General features: G+C 39.7%; 1 non-coding gene across 1 annotated transcript; it reads right to left on the bottom strand.

Annotated features, from left to right (window-relative positions):
• Positions 1-15,714: 15,714 nt before the first annotated feature.
• On the bottom strand, positions 15,715-15,814 carry LOC116861939. The gene has a single exon (XR_004381567.1). It is a non-coding gene; the product is annotated as a small nucleolar RNA SNORA40 (small nucleolar RNA).
• Positions 15,815-17,133: the final 1,319 nt, after the last annotated feature.

The raw sequence follows: 17,133 nt of genomic DNA, 5'->3' as shown, positions 1-17,133 counted from the left end.
TGAGCCGAAGGCAGAGGTTTAACCCACTGAACCACCCAGGCGTCCCCACCGATGTCATTCTTAACGTACACACACACTTACCATCTGGAATCAGATTTGCACTGCATCCACAAATACTCAAGAGTTGTTTATTTCTACCCCAGACAAAAATCACCCTCTATGTTAAGTACATGGCATCCATGTCCCAGATTTTTCTAAGTCTGTGCATCTCTCTGGCTTCTGGCATGGGACGCGCTCAGGTGAAATCCTTCCCCTAAGTGTAATCTTATAAATGAGTGAGAGAATTATCAGCTTCATCTCTAAACACTAGTTTCACAGTTTAGGCTTGCGGACACCAGCTGCTCCCTAAATACAAGTTTGTTGAAATGATGGAGCCCCCAGTAAATACCCAAATCTATTGTTTCCAAAATATCTTTGGAATGTGACATGTTTTTAGTTTAATAATAATTAAGTAGACTCTTGGACTCGATACCATGTTTGAAGAAAGACTTAAGTAGTGATAACAGGTATCATACACCCACAACACAGCCCCACACCCTGAGCTGTCTTTGATGTCCTCAAGTTCAGAGGCATTTAATCGCGGAGAGCTCTTCAATGCAGAAATGTGCATTGCCGGTCATTCATGCTCCCCAAGCAGAAGATCTAATTTCTGGCCTTCGGTTCCCTCCAGCTCACCTCTGGGGTCTCCTTCAGAATTTTCCAGGGTTCTTCTGCTGCTCTGCACACGTGGAATGGGGTTAGAGCTACACACTTCCCATCAGAAGCAGCTCTGGCTGGAGTGGGAGCTAGGAATGGCTTCAAGATAGGTAGATATCTCCCCACGTTTCCTCTAGGGCGCAGATCTAGGAGAGGCAAAAACCCTGCGTCCAGTAAAGGCCTTACCTAAAACTGCATCTGTACCTCACCTTACAAAGGAGAAAAGAAAGATTCTGGGCCCAGGTTCTCAGCCGTGGATCCAGCAGAGTCCAGATCTCTGGGTTTCCTGTCCAGGACACCATCATGTATAATAGGGACCCCCAAATCGGGGGTCCTTGTAGTTCTTAAGAATTCCCAGAAGGAGCAGTAGAAACCCTACAATTTTTTTCCTACCTTCGGAAAAGCCTAGGAAACCCCACATCTATCAAGGAAACCACACAGTGTACTTAGTAAATGCGGTGGGGTGTTTTTCAATTAATAATATTCATGGGGAGTCAGAAGCAGATAATTAATAACTACAGCATATAACATGCGCGCTCAAGAGCCGTGGGAGAACGTGAGTTTGCACGCACCTATTTCACACCCCCCACCGGTGGATATGCGTGTGTATGGGCCAAATTCACAGAGATCAATAACCATTCCCCCGTGAGGCCCTGTGACTGCCACCACCCCCTTTGGGAGAATGCCTGCATCGGACTGAGGTCAGGGGCACTCCGATTTCCATAAAATGAACTCAGCAGAAGTCAACAGAAAGGCAGGAGAGGCGAGACAGGAGACAGAGAACACACAAAGGAAGGTCTCCGAATTTCTCAAGCACCCACTTGTTTTCTTTTCGCTTTATGACACCTGACCTCACCTGATCGTACACCTAGATTCCACTGCAAAGTGAAGAGATTTGCTCTGAGGCCAGCTGACGGTTTCCCTACACAGCCTATAGGGAAGAAAAAGGACCCCAGTTGTTCTTTTTCAAAAGGGATATAGGCAAACAGGGGAGTCTCCAGAATCCCCCCCCCCCCCCGCAACACACACACCCCGCAGTCAGCCCGGTCTATGTGGGTGGGGTTCAGCTTTGCGGATCCCAGGTGAACTTGGAAATGGAGCATAGGACCTGGATGTTTGCTGCTCGTTCTTTCTCCAGGTATCCACAAATGTGATCTCTGGTCATCGCCCTGTGCTCTGATGCAGGGACAGCTGCACGAGCGTGGTCCCAGCACTGACTGGGGCCTCACTCCCCGCGCCGCCCGATCCTCCGCGTGGCCCCAGCCTCTTGGCACGGCGCTGCCGAGCAGATGGGCACGAAAGTTTCCTGCCAGGAAAACAGTATGTCTCTCGTGTTAGTAGTTTAGAGGGAAGCTCACCATCCCCAAATTCCAGCTGAGAAGTTTGGATCCTATAGTTCTGTGCCTGGAGGAGGGAAAATGTGGCTACTCTAACTCTTCATTCGTATCTTTTTATTTTTCGAGGATTTATTCATGAGCGGGAAAAAAACCCCACGACTTTCACAGGAAGTGGAGATTAAAAATAATTGATGCTTAAAACTTGAGCGTTAGAATTTAATTTTCCAGATAACTTTGCTCAGTGCCAAAGAACCCCCCTTTGCAAAGGAAATATTAATTCAGAGCCTCAGTGTATAGCAAAAATAAACAGCCAGGGTGTTTTATGGAGGGGGGCTGGGCTGAAGGATGAGTCCTCACCCTCCCTCTTTCAGCCTTCTGGGGCTTGGAAGAACACCTTTTTTATTTTTTAAGATTTTATTTACTTATTTGAGAGAGAGCACAAATGGGGGAGGGGCAGAAGAGACTTTTTTTGAGCAGGGAGCCCAGTCTGGGGCTTCATGTGAGGCACGATCCCTGGACTCTGAGATCATGACCTGATCCAAAGGCAGAGGCTTAACCGACTGAGCCACCCAGGCACCCCAAAGAAGAATACCTTTTAAAGCTACTAAAAGGCACCGATCCCTGTCAAACTGGAAATGTCCCCTTTAAGGATACCCATTTGTATTCCTATCAAGCATGTATACCTAGTATGAATAAATGCATAGATTGCAAGGCTTGTGGATAGTACATAAATAATTAGTTCTTGAGCTTGCATGGGGATCCAGAGTACGGAAGAGCATTGTGTGGCCCCCATTACTCTGTGAGCAGGCGCAGGCCAAGGTTCACTTTTTTTTTTTTTTTTTTAAGATTTTATTTATTTATTTGACAGAGATCACAAGTAGGCAGAGAGGCAGGCAGAGACAGAGCGAGGAGAAAGCAGGCTCCCCGCTGAGCAGAGAGTCCAATGTGGGGGCTCGATCCCAGGACCCTGGGACCATGACCTAAGCCAAAGGCAGAGGCTTTAACCCACTGAGCCACGCAGGCACCCCACAAGGTTCACTTTTCACTGCATTCACTGGGCCCCTGACATTGCAATGAACCCAAGAGATACACAGCTGAAGCCCAGCAGAGCGTGATTTACCTGGCCTCGAGCTTCTAGGCCAATCCAGGGCCTCCTGGAACAAGGAAATGAAGGGCCAGATGCCCTGTAACACAGCAGCTCCCCCAACTCTATAAGGTTCTTCTTACCAACCCAGACCAGACTGTACCCCTTACTCCCAAGATGTTTTCAGCTGAGTTCAGAAGCAACCCACCAATGTGCCTGGTTCGGCTCTCCCAGAGTGTGATATGATACGATACATAAAATGAACCATGCATATAAAATGAAATGTACATACCAACTAAAGCACACATGTCAAATATGCATATGTAAGATAACCTGCATATATATAAAATAATATGCATATCTAATATATGTATAATACATATGGGCATAATGTGTGTATAATGCATATATATCCAGGAGTGCCTGGGGGGCTCAGTGGGTTAAAGCCTCTGCCTTCAGCTCAGGTCATGATCAGGATCCTGGGATCGAGCCCCATGTCAGACTTTCTGTTCAGCAAGGAACCTGCTTCCTCTTCTCTCTCTCTCTGCCTGCTTCTCTGCCTACTTGTGATCTCTGTCTGTCAAATAAATAAATAAATAAATAAATCTTAAAAAAAAAAAAAACCATATATATCCAGTATTTTTTTTTAATCTAGAGATTCCATCTTTTAAAATTATAGAAAATGTTCCACATCAGGACCCCCTTTGTCCCATGGAAATGGTAGATGGAGGCATAGCTTCTGCTTTAGTGGTGCAAACACTCTCAGCTTTGCCTCATCAAGGCTATTTCACTTATTGCTTTTGGAAAGACTAAATCAAATACTACATGTAAATAACATCAGAATGTTCCCAGCACATAGTAGGTGTGCAATAAATGGTAGCCACGATTATTTATTTATTTGCCTGGCTAGATGAGGCGTTTTGAGGTTTCACCCCTGTTGTACATACAGAGTCTTGTAGAAACCACTGGAGAATCTATGTTACCTGTATAATGAGCACAATATATATGGTTGGGGTGTGTTTAGTTCAATTAATGTGCCATAGAGGAAAGCAGAACATAAGGGGAAACAATGGAAGTAGGGAGGCGTTATAAGCTCTCCTAGGAAACTGGGAAGAAAACTCAAGTTGGATTCAACTTGAACCCCTCTTCCCAGGGCCCCATCCCCTCTCACCATGGCCTTGCCACCACCCAGCCTCCCCCTAAGAACATTACGTGTCTTCATGGACTCTCAAAAATGTTCAAGTTACTCATCCCACACATCTTTAGGTGACTCTGATCTCATGGCGGTGAATTCTGGGAAAGAGGATGAGTAGGACTGGCAATTGAGGACCCTGTTGGAGTTGTCTTTGTGAAGATATTAGGCAACAAGTTGCAGTAGTACAGGTCTAAAGAAGAAAAGGAAAGAAAGCAAACTACTAAACCATATTGTAAACGTTTATGTTTCCATCTTTCTCTCCCAATAGGTGGTTGAGTCTGAATTATGTTTATATCCCCAAATCTGCTTTAGGACTATTCCAGGGTATACACTAGATGTTTGAGTGATTGAGCAAACACAATTTGGGGACCACTGGGCACCATCTTCTAAAAAGCACAAAAGTACATCATAGTGGCCACTCGGTCTCAGCCCCTCCTCTAGATCCACTTCCCCTGTTTCATCCATAACTGTTGGACTAACCCTGACTCTCATCTCTTCTCAGACTGTATATTTTCATTCATGCTTGATGGTCTCATTCCATTTCTCTCTCTCTCTCTCTCTTTTTTTAAGACTTTATTTATTTATTTGACAGAGCATAAGCAGGGGAAGTAGAAGAAGGAAAAGGAGAAGCAGGGGCTCAATCTCAGTACCCTGGGATCATGACCTGAGCCAAAGGCAGACACTTAACCCACTGAGCCACCCAGGTGCCCCTCTCATTCCATTTCTTGGCTTTAAACACCATCTATCTGTTCATGACTCACAAAGTTCTGTCTAGAGTTTGCCTCTCCACTGAGCTCCAGACTCATGAATCCAACAGTCTCCTGGACCCATTTGCTTAGATCTTAAATTATGTCTTAAACTTAAGGTGGCCAAATCAGATCTCATTATCTCCCTACCCCTGTGACTTCCATCCTGGCTCTTCTTCGTGCATAACAGCACACTCAGTAACCTTAGTACACGACTCTACCCCCAGACTCATGTATTCTAGATTTTTGTCTTTCCCACACTGTCAACACTAAATCCACCAAAGAATCCTTCTGTTTCATCGCCCCTTCTCTGACTCTGTTGCTATAATCCTGGCTAATAGCACTCCCATTGCTTGCCTCCTAACTGGTCTCCCTGCTGCTACTTCCATTATTCAAGAATCCATTCTCCACATGGCAGAGTGATCTTTAAGCAATGTAAATAAGACCATGTCATTCCCCAGTTTTAAAAATCTCCCTCAACTTCTTAATGCATTTACCATGAAATCCAAACTTCATCCTGGGTCATCTGGTCCTACACAGTCCTCATCTCATGCTGCTCTCCCCCTTTTCCACTATGATCCAGCTATCAAAATTGTTTCCATGTTCGTTAGACATAACAAGCTTACTTGTACCTTAAGGTCCTAGAACTTGCTTGGAATGTCCGCATGTTTTCACACCAACGCTTTTATATAATCCAGGTTTCAGCTCAAATACCACATCTTCAAAGACAATTTCTTGATCACTTAAATAAGACACCCCAGCTCCCCACAAATATCTATCTTACCACTCAAGGATTTTTCTAGTGAATTACCAAACTCTTACCATTGTCTGAGATTACCATGTTTTTTTTTGTTTTTTTGTTTTTTGTTTTTTGGGGGGTTTTTGTGTGTGTGTGTGTGCTTGTTTATTTCACATCCTTCCTCTGTAGAATACGAGCTTCCTGTTCTACAGGACCCTAGTCCATCTTATTAACCTGTGTGTCCCCACAGCCCAGCACAATGTCTGTCCCAAAACAGGGGGCTTGTTGAGTGAATATTCTGCGTTATCATCATCACATTGATTCTAAGCTAAAGACAATACCAGTAGTAGAGGCAACATAAGCTCTTACCCTGCTCTTCACAGTCTGCTTGACCTTGGGCAAGGTACTTGACTTTCTTTTCAGACCATAAACTGGGATTTTAGGAAAGAGGCTGACTCTAGCACCTTTGATGAGGTTGGAAAGGGAACTCTTTAATTGGAAGAAAGAGCAAAAATAGAAGACAAGGGACTGGAATGTTGGTAAGGAGAAAGGTGAGAGAGAGTAGGGTCTGATATCTTGGAAGGAAACTGGTGTATGGATGATGAAAAAGCCCTGTGAAAATGAAAGTCATTATAGCTCAAGGAATAGTAGAACCTTTAGTTTATGGGAGGAGGTGGAATTTACCCCTAATATTTGGAAATGCTTTTTGTGACCCTCTCTCTTCATCAGGATGAACTACCTTTACCTACCACACCAATGAAATGGAACATAATGACTTAACCACAATAAGCACAAAAAAATATTATTTCGTCTGTATCAGTTGTCTTGAGAGTGAGGAAATGGCCCCACGGGGTGAACAGTGACAGAATATTAGAACTCTTATGAATATTGATTTTGTCTCATTGTTCTTTATCACAATTCTGTCTATGTTTAATACACATAGTATTTCCTTAGATTAATGCATGTAAACCACATGTGAGAGCCTATACCCAAAGCAAGACTGCATTATAGCTACAGCTCTTTCTTTGCCTTCCCTATAAGAGTTTTTGGTCAATGTTGTAGATATGACTAGATATTACTCTGTATTTCACCTTACATTTCAACCATATTTTTTAAATGTATGGATAATGTTTCTACAACCAGATGATGTTCTCATTAAGAACAGAGTTCATGTCAGGGGAATATGTCAGTGGCTAGACTGGTGAAGCATCTGACTCTTAATTTCAGCTCAAGTCATGATCTCAGGGTTATGACATCGAGCCCCACATTGGGCTCTGCACTAGGCATGGAGCCTGCTTAAGATTCCCTCTCTTCCTCTGCCCCTTCTGCCCTGCCCTCACTCTCTCTATATATGTATATATAAAAGAGAGAGAGAGAGATCCTATGTATCACACATCCACCATCTGTCTGGTTTCCACAGAGACCAGCAGAATGTCTCACAGAGTGACATCCAGCATTCCAGAAGTTCTGGTTGACTGATGGCTGGAGAGTAAGCAAATCCTTCTCTGACCACACTGTGAGAGGGAAAAAATAGAGTGGAGAGTTTGTTCTCTATTATCTTCCTTCAAGAAAAGTGGAGGAGTGCCCTCTCTTAAGTTGGAATTTAGATAAGCTTCACTTTTCCCAGAATCTCATGAGAAAATTATGGAATTTTGGTCTTTCAAACTGAAGGAAACCAAGAATGAGTCCCAGAGAAACTAAAATGTTTGTCAGCTATAAAACAGTCATCATCATTATCACCACCATCATATGCATATGTGTGTATATGCTTGTTTTAATACCATGTGGATATCCTTCCTTCTGTATACACCTTATATGTCATATATATGTACATATACGCACATACAAATATGTGTATGTAATATACATGTCTCTCCCACATATAAGACTTACACAAATAATACGCACAGACACACACACACAACTGTCAGTTTGAATATCTTTCAGGGTCACAATGATGCATAATTTTCTAAGTCAACATAAAAGGCATATGTGATGGCACTATAGCTTTGATATTAGAAAAGATTCTATGAGAGCTTTTTACCCACCTTCCTCTGTGCTCCAGGTATTGCTAATTTAATTGCTAGAAATGTAAATATATATTAATGAGTACTTTTTCCTATCGTCGTTTTATGGATTGGAAAAATGGTAAGCATTTCTTTTGCACATCTATAATTATTTAATTATATCTACATAAAGGCTTTTAATTATATGGGAATAGTAATAATAATTATAAAGGCCCACACTCAGCTGATAAAATACATATTGCTCAAGAAAAATTATAATGTCCATTAAAAATGAATTATTTCTGCCAGTGAATGGCTCACATGACGTTTTTCAACAATTAAAACATATTCAATGTTCAGTTTTTATACTTACTGAAGAAAAAAAAGACTGGTTTATGAAATCCAAAAAAAAATTTTTTTCTTCATTTCTTTAACCTCTCTTAAGACTTTTAATTATTTTCTTATCCTGTTGGTGCCAACGATGTGACTAACAAATCTAAAAGGAATCGTACAAAGAATAATTAGGGTTGATTTTGCATGTTGAAATTTAGTTTCAAGTTGATATCATGGAATAGTGGAATCGAGTTTTACTACCTTTGTGTGTATGTCAGTGTGTGCTTACGAGCCACCAACCAGCTTCCAGCTCCCCACGGAAGAAGTCTTGTCACATCTTTTTTCTCTTAACCAAAATGGTAACATCCAGATTGCTATAAATTTCATATATATTCACCAATACTTATAAAATCAAGATGAAACAAAAATCTAATATTTATGCATGTGATAACTTCTAAAATAGTGGTTTTATCCTGATATATAACTTGTGTTAAAATTACACTAAATAATTTAAAAGAGGAAACCATTATCTTTTTAAAAGGACTCAAAATTGAGAATTGAGTGTCCTTAGGTGAAGTTGGCAGCTAACCGAACGACATTAAAGACATTATTGCAATGCCAATAGCAGAGTTTTGTTACCATTTCTTGTTTTCTGAAAACTTAAAAAGGAACTATTATTCTATTTTTACAAAAGCGTTTACCTTTTTTGGCCTAATACAAAGAAATGATACTGAAATAACCTCCTGAAATGAGAATATTTCTATACCGTGTTTCAAAATTTGGGTTCAAAGAGTGGGGGAGTGAAGAAATTAAGCTGGTCAATGCGATTAGTGTTTCAAAAATAAAAAAAAAAAGAGAGAGAGAGAGAGAGTCCAATTAGAAGTATCCTGGGGTTATTAGCGATAACAGTGCTCATATCCAATTAAGATGAAAACCATTTTACCAGCTTAATGTGCCACCTCTGGCAGTGTGGGTTTATTAGTTTTATCAGACTTGAGAACTGAAACTTGAAATGATACGTACACTGGGTACCAAAGAGATGCTGTTAAGACTTCAAGAGATAATTGGAATAAAATGAGATGCCTCACAAGTTGTTGATTAACAAGTATTGTGGATTTGGGGCAGGGGTAGCAATTGGTCAGTCAGTGCTTGAAAGGACAAGACTCCCTGGGCTGTGCCAGGGGATTCTGGAGGCAAGAAGTTACTTTGATGTCCAAAAATGCAGCAAGAGGGCATATTCATATAAGACAAGATAGCCTTTGAAATCCACAATGCACCTTCTCCATAAAAAATCGAGTGAACAAAAGCAGTTGTTTGTGATGAATGTCAGGTTTCTTGTTTTTCCTTCCAGATTAAAGGATATAATAACTAATGACTGGTATTAATAATTAATAAGAAAACCTCTCGTATTATCCTCACACTTTCCAAGACAGACAACGCAACAGTAAAACTTATTTTTTGTTAATTAAGTTTTATTCCTTTATGTTTTTAAACAACAGCATGAACCTTTCGAAAACATTATCTTTACATTTCTGTACCACCCATCTGAGTACCACAGAATGATTAAAAGCAAACAAATACATACACAATAAAGCTTCCCACTTAGGCAGCCATAAAAATCACTGTTGCGTTGCTTCAATAGACATCTCCTTGACTAATAAAATTCTTGTCACTCATTCCTGAAGCTGGTGGGGGAAAGCCTTTATTGTGCAAGCATTGTGTTCTGGATGCTTGTCTCTGGTAAAATATTCTGTTCATGGCCAGGAATGTGTCATGAAGTTGTTGGTGAGATGGCCCTGTGGCAAGGCTGCACTTGGAGACCAGTGGTCTCATGCAGGTGGTTCTTCTGGAAAATACAACAGTATTCCTCTGCTGGAGTGTCTGAGCCCACTTATGGAAAACCCCTTCTGTGACCCTAAGGCATAAACAAGAGGGACTGAGGACAAGTGTGGCCCATTCTCAGAGAGGGAGGGTGGCGTGATCAAGTAAAAAAACTCAGGCCATTTCTGCTCAATTATAAAATACATGAAATATTAATACGGAGAACTGTGTTTTGATAGCTATGGTGCAATCCATTTCCTGTGAGTCTTTCAACTTCATAAAGGAGTGAATGTACTATAGTGTTGGCAGAGTGTAGGTTTCTTTCGGCCAACTAGAAAGCCAAGGACTCTGAATATATCTTATGTTGGCACAGGTCACATGGAACTTTTCTAGAAAACAAAGCAAAATGAAGATTAAAGAAAAAGTCATGAAGTTTTTTCATGTGTACAGACACATTCCCCAGACTTTTTAAATCAATGCACCTTAGAACCAAAAGCAATGATTACCAGTTGGTAATTTTCAAAGGGGGACATTTATGGAGCTAGTAGAATAGCATGTGTTCACATTGTTTCTAAAGTTATATATATTCCTTGGTGCAGGAGCCAACTTGCTGAACTAGTATTAGTCACCTTCTAGGTGAACATTATGACCAAGATGGCATGAACATTACTGAAAATAAGTCTTAATGAATCAATGGAGTAACTTTAATTTACAGGAAAGGATCATACATATTTGGGCTTTCCATTACTTAACAGTGAAAAACTTACTTCCACAAAAATATAAGGAGTTAGACATGTGTTTTAGATGATAGAAAAAGAAATATGTTTTAGATGATAGAAGAATAGCATTGGAAATAATGCTCATTAGCTGTCAAAAGCATTTGGTGTCATCAGTAAATTTAAGCTTCTTTAAAGTTATAGTGGATTCCTAAGTTCTGTAAGAGCCTGTAAGAGAGTATGGTTTGATATTCCTGTCTTTTCTTCTTCTCAAATGAAATGAAGAGAGGTTGGAGGGGGGAATGGAACTGAATTTATTCATTTTAAAAAACTAAAAGGCACCATACTGAGAAGTGTTACACAACCATAACTGAGACAATGAGGATAGGCCTAGAAGTTGGTTTGGAATATATTTTAAGTCCTATAGGCAACAGTCTCAATTCACCTCAAGCTATGAACATAATAAAAGCCTTGAAACATTCATTTTGGGACATATCCCTTGCAAAAAATAAAGAAAACCCAGATAGTTTATTATTGTTTCTCTGATTTTACTCCATCCAAAGAAAAAAATACTCTTATAAACATTCTTCCAAAAGTTTTTCTACTTAAAAGAGAAAAACTAGGGTACCTGGGCGGCTTAGTGGGTTAAGCGGCCTACTCTTGGGTTTGACTCTGGTCACGATCTCAGGCTGGTGAGACTGAGCCCCAAGTCAGACTCCGTGCTCAATGGGAAGTCTGCTTGAGATTCTCTCTCTCTTTCTCTCTCTCCCGCTACCCCTCCCCCATGTGCTTTCTCTGTAAAATAAATAAAAATCTTAAGGAAAAAAAAGAAGAAAACCCTAACCCAAAAAGCAAAGACCATAAAAGCAAAAATAAACTGGTGAGACTTAAATTAAAAAGCTTCTGGATATCAAAGGAAACCATTAATACAAGGAAAAGATAGCCTATGGAATTGGAGACAATATTTGTAAATCATGTATCTGATTATGGGTTAATACTCAAAAAGTGTATAGCAATAACTTGTATAACTCAATAATAACAAAACCCCCCAGCAATCTGATTTAAGAATGAGCAGAGGGATCAGGAGGGAGACAAACCATAAGAGACTCTTAATCTCACAAAACAAACTGAGGGTTGCCGGGGGGAGGGGGTATGGAGAGGGTGGTTGGGTTATGGACACTGGGGAGGGTATGTGCTATCGTGAGTGCTGTGAAGTGTGTAAACCTGATGATTCACAGACCTGTACCTCTGGGGCAAATAATACATTATATGTTAATAAAAATAATAAAAAAAAAAAAAAGAATGGGCAGAGGCACTAGATAGACTTTTTTTTTTTTTCCAAAGAAGGCACGTAGATAGCTGATGGGTACATGAAAAGGTGCTTGATGTCACAATCATCAGGAAAATGCAAACCAAAACCACAATAAGATATCCCCTTACATCTGTTACCATAGCCATCGTCAAAAAGATAAGAGATTACAAGAGTTGGAGTGAAAGTGTAGACAAGGGAACTCTTGTGCACTGTTGGTGAGAATGTAATTTGGTTCAGCCGCTATGGAAAATGGTATGGTGCTTCCTCAAAAAATTAAAAATAGAACTACTGCATGATCCAACAATCCCACTTTTTTTGGTATATATTCAAAGTAAATGACCACAGGACCTTGAAGAGATGCACTCCCCTGTTCATAACAGCATTATTCACAATAGCCAAGACATAGGAACAACCTAAGCGTCCATCAGTGGATGAAAGGATAAAAAAGATGATATAGGCATACAGTTGAATACTGTTTAGCCATGAGAAAGAAAGAAATCCTGCTATTTGCAACAACGTGAATGATTCTTGAGGGGGTTATGCTAAGTGAAATAAGTCAGACAGAGAAAGACTAATACTCTATGATATCGCTTATGTGTGGAATCTAAAAAAAACCAAATTCATAGAATCATACTAGAATGATGGTTGCCAGAGGCTTGAAAATGGAGGAAAATGCAGATGCTGGCCAGAATACAACTTCCAGCTATAAGACAAATAAATTCTAGGGATCTACTGTACAGTATAGTGATTATAGTTAATAATACTGTATTATAGAGTTGAAAGTTGCTAAGATGGTAGATCTTAAATGTTCTCACCACAAAAAAGAAATATTAATTATGTGATGTGGCTCAGGTGTTAGCTCAAACTATGGTGATAATCATTTTTGCAATATCTATCAAATCAATAACACTGTACACCTTAAACGTACACGATTATTTCAAATGCCAAAGAGTGTCCATTTGTACCTGTGTGTCTGCCTGCCTTAGTTACCTATTGCTGCAAAACCAATGACCACAAATTGATCAATTTAAAGAATACATATTTACTATCTCTTTTAGGTGGATTAGGAATCTGGACACAACTTAGCTAAGTCTTCTGCTTCAGGATCTCTTACAAGGTTGCAATCGAGCTGTTGGCATCTTGATCTCATATTATCTGAAAGTTCATCTCATCTGAAGGTTCGATTGGGAAGGAGTGACTTCAAAGATCGCTTTTGTGTTTGTCAGTTACCATTATTCAGTTTCTTTTAAGCTGTTGGAAGGAAAGATTTATTTCCACCTGGCTGTTGGCCAAAGGTTGCTCTCAGCTTTCTGCCACTAAGATCTAGCCTACATGGCACTTCGCTTCATCAAAGCCAGCAAGGAAGAGTTGACTTGGAAGACAGAAGTTATCATTTTACATGATAAAATTACAGAAATGATATTCCATCACTTTTGCTCTATCCTGATCTTTTAGAAGTAAGACACAAGCCCACACTCAAGGGGAGGAGATTAAGCAAGAGTATGAATATCAACAAGCAAGGATCCCTGGGGTCCTTCTTATAGTCTGTCTCAGACTGTGGGTCGAAGATTGACGGTGTTAAAATCATCTGAAAAATGTTGGTGTATTTACATAGAAAAGGTATTTCTGGCCATAAGAGATATGTAATTCAGCTCTGCAAAGTTATAGAGGAAATAAAAAGTTTATCTTTAATAAGCCTCAGTTTTTAGTTATTTATTTTTCAGGTTTAAAAAGTGATCTGATTTGGGTATTTCTGTCATTATCAAAAAATATTTAAATTTGTTAGATGTTTAAAAAATATCCTTATGCTTCCCCTTGTGGCTTTCATAATTTAAAATTTAATTGAATTTAAAACATCTTAATTGGTAAACAGCCAGTATGTACATACTTAAACTCACCACCTCATTTATTTTTTTGAAAATAGAAAAATCTATTAAAATATGGCTTTTACTGCACGTCAGTTTGACGTTTTGCCTCACAATATAGATGTGAGCAATAGTAATTATGGGATAGAAATGTTTCTATTATTGGTAATAAATGTTACTTATTTGAAAAATATCTCTATTAATCTCCTTCAAGATCGCATTTAAAATGAGCATTGCTTAACGTATAGAACTGTCGAATCACCATGACATACACCTGAAACTAATGTAACATTATATGTCAACTACACTTCATTGATAAAAAAAAAAAAAATAAAAATTAAATGATTAAAGTCAAATGCATGTACAGAAAGATGCAGTCACAAGGAAAAGGGACTCATGACAAAACAGTATGGCTATCAATGTCCCAGTTTGCTAATATCTGCAAGTATTTTCTCCATTTCACCAATGATTTGGGGTTCCCACAGCTGAAAGTCCATCCTTGTGTAGCCCAGGGCTGTCCACCTTTCCCCAGATTGGCCCTTCATTGCCCTAAACAGCAGCTTGAATTATTGGCTCAACTGACGGAAATGTGTTCTGTCTTTTCGCCAATAAGAGCTTCTTTCCATTATAATGCCCCCCCTTTTTAAAGACGATAAGAAAAACGGGCAATAAATTAATGACTTTTTAAAAGTCTAAACTAAAACATTTGTGAATAAAATGGAATTTAATGATAAGACACAGAATGTCCAGCTTCATTCTCATTAAAGAGGAAAGTATTTATGTATCTAGTAAAGGCTTAAAAATAACTAAGCAGCCAGCAGCACCAACTTAAAGTTGGGAAATAATGAATCTGCAAATCATTATTGATTAAGCTGTGAATTCAAGATCGCTTCTTAACCTAAGAACGTTTCGTGACCCATACTTTCTTTTTTCTTTTATTTTGTCAAATGAGTTCAACTCAATTAGTAGTATTGAACATTCATCCGATGTGTGGAACTCTAGGAAAGTGAAAAATGCTCAGATTCAGTCTTTGGCCTGCTTGCCAGGAACTTAGTTTGCCTAAGTAATGTCAGGGCTTTCTTCCAATCCAACCCCACTTGCTCCTCAAGGCAAAAGTCTAGGTCATTCACTTACAGAACATTCTGTCCTTTGGCCTGTGCATGTAAAGTACATTTAGATCCTTAGCAGAATCCCTTGGTTCCATCAGGACAATAGCCTTCCTCTAGACAGTACATGAATCCCTTGGTTCCATCAGGACAATAGCCTTCCTCTAGACAGTGAAACAGCAGGTGTAGTTTCATATGGAGAATAGGGGCAGGATCAGTCACAGAACAGTGGTGGGAACCAGGAGGCTCCAGTCACAAAGGAGCTAATGAGAGCAGAGAGTCCAGCATCTTCTAGGACCTCCTGGGTGTCAGGCTTTGGGAGAACCAAGTGGAAGAAGACTGCAATGTTGTCTCCATGTTCCATGGAGAAGATATCCAGACTGGGAGCCATGAGGTTTCAGTTCTGGCTTTGCCACTTACTCATCAGCTCAATGCCCTTGGACACATTTTAATCTGTTTCTTCCTCTGTTATTAAAACTGAGATTAATAAAAGTAAACTATATAAATCCTCTCTCGTTTTCATAATGAATGGCAGCTAAGGAAAATACTTCAACCATAAGATCAAAATCTTTTTTTTTTCCTTCTTGAAGATTTTTTATTTTATTTATTTGACAGATCACAAGGAGGCAGAGAGAGAGGGGAAAGCAGGCTCCCTGATCAGAGAGCCCGATGCGGGGCTCAATCCCAGAACCCTGAGATCATGACCCGAGCCAAAGGCAGAGGCTCTAACCCACTGAGCCACCCAGGTGTCCCCAGATCTTGTTCCTTCTTATCTGTATCAAAACTCATACTGAGCCATGAGTTCTGGGTTGCAAAAGAGGATTTATTTTTTGCACTTTGATCTTAGTAACGCTCGCATTCCTTGAATTAACTCTATGCGTAGTGGGTTAAAATATGGAAGCAAGTATTTACAAAGGAAAAGAGTCTACGTTTTCTGATGTATTTTCTATATGTTTGATGTTCTGCAATATTACGTTTGCTGCTTTGGCTGAACTTTATTAAAGGTTTATGATAAGCCAGGTGCTGAGTCACTTACGGACCATATTACTGTATCTTCCTAGCGACCCTTTGAATTAGTACCATTAGTACCATTCTCACTTCACAGATAAACAAACTCTGGTTTAGGAACACCAGGGGCCCTGCCCAAAGTCCCACAGGGAGTGTCTATGGTGTCTGCCAAACTTCAGGTCTCTGGTTTTGGTTTTTGTTTCTTTTTTACCACCAGTGTATCATGATAAAGTAGTGTTGGATGAGCTCTCTTGAGAGTCTTCATGCTAACCAATCGTCCAGGTATTCTCAATGAATATAAATAAGAGAAGTGAGTCATACTGTTGATAAGTGCCCCAGTTCTGACCTCAAAAGTCCTTCCTTTTTCACGATGCTTCTCATGGAAATAAAATATTAATCAAATCCTGTTTGAAATACTAGCTCCCGATATTTCTCTCTATAATAGTAGGTCTTTGACCGTGTTTCAAGGGCTTCTATTTATTTAGCATTCAAACTTTCTCCCTTTCAAATTCTTTGTCTAACCAGTGTTTCCAGATGGCTCTCTTAACCCATCCAAATCCAAATCACATCAACACATCCCTCTTTTTCTTCTAGATCTGATAATTACTGCCACTCCAGTGCATGCTCGGTCACATACCCCTAGAGCTGTGTGTGTCCACCTTTGGCCCCTGGAGGGCTGCAAGCAGAGCTCAGGGTCTTCGGAGCCCAGGTGCCTGGAACACCATAGGAACACACAAGAGATCATGGAAGGCAAAGCACACAAACACACATTCATGAGATGCGGTTGATTCCACTTCAAAGACACTTAAAAAAAAAAAAACTTTCTCTGTCTTTTTTCAATTTTGGTAAGGATGAATTCCTTAAAATAAACATGTTTGACAAAATAATGTATTTACACTTTACAAAGTTGGGGGGAGAAAATATTTCTCATAGCCTGGGATAGCCAACTTTTGCCATCCCAATTTACCTAGGATTGAAGACTTTTACAGGAATCTTTTTTTTTTTAAGTTTTAAAACTACCTCCTTACAAAACATTTTGAAAGCAACAACAAACAGTAAATTGTATTCCCAGCATGGTGAAACACACTAAAATACAGTAAAAACAAGATTTTTTTTAAACTGGATTTTTAAGATACATTTGCTTACAAACACTAAATACTTTGTCTTCT

Source organism: Lontra canadensis, unplaced genomic scaffold (genome assembly GCF_010015895.1).
Source record: "Lontra canadensis isolate GAN:19392208 unplaced genomic scaffold, GSC_riverotter_1.0 scaffold211, whole genome shotgun sequence".
In the NCBI taxonomy this organism is placed as follows: domain Eukaryota; kingdom Metazoa; phylum Chordata; class Mammalia; order Carnivora; family Mustelidae; genus Lontra; species Lontra canadensis.
The sequence above is the reverse complement of the archived record's forward strand: the minus strand, read 5'-3'. Positions and strand labels throughout refer to the sequence as shown.